Here is a 570-nt window from a genome sequence, read left to right as displayed (position 1 = left end):
TTTAAATATTTTTGTTGATATTATTTAGATTTAATTTTCTTTAAAAATAAATAATTCAAGATTATACAATTTATAATATATATATATATATATATATAAATGTTTTAGACTTATTTTAATCAAGGTTGATTTCTTTATAATGTCGACTTTTTGAACAATCGTTTTGTTTTTTTACTTCTGTTGACTTAATTATCTTTGTCATCGACTTATATTAGAACAGTTGACTTATGTTATGGCTAGTGGATTTATAACATAGTCGATTTTTTTAACTGTTGACTTATTTTTTTGTTCATCGATTTATATTTGTTTTCTATTGATTTGTTTATTTGTTGTTGACTTATTATATTCTACATTGATTTATTAATAAGGGCGATTTTTTGAATGGTTGACTTAAGTTTAATTTTTGTCGACTTATTTATTTTTCCATCGATTTATTATAAAATTGTCGACTTTTTTTTTTGTTTGATTGTTTTTTTACAAAGTCGACTTTTGATGATGTTGACTTATTTGTTTTGTTTGTTGATTTATATTTTTTTCCCGTTGATTTGTTTGGTCTTAGTAGACTTATTT

This window comes from Camelina sativa, chromosome 15, assembly GCF_000633955.1.
Source record: "Camelina sativa cultivar DH55 chromosome 15, Cs, whole genome shotgun sequence".
NCBI lineage: Eukaryota > Viridiplantae > Streptophyta > Magnoliopsida > Brassicales > Brassicaceae > Camelina > Camelina sativa.
Note: the sequence above shows the minus strand (reverse complement) of the source record.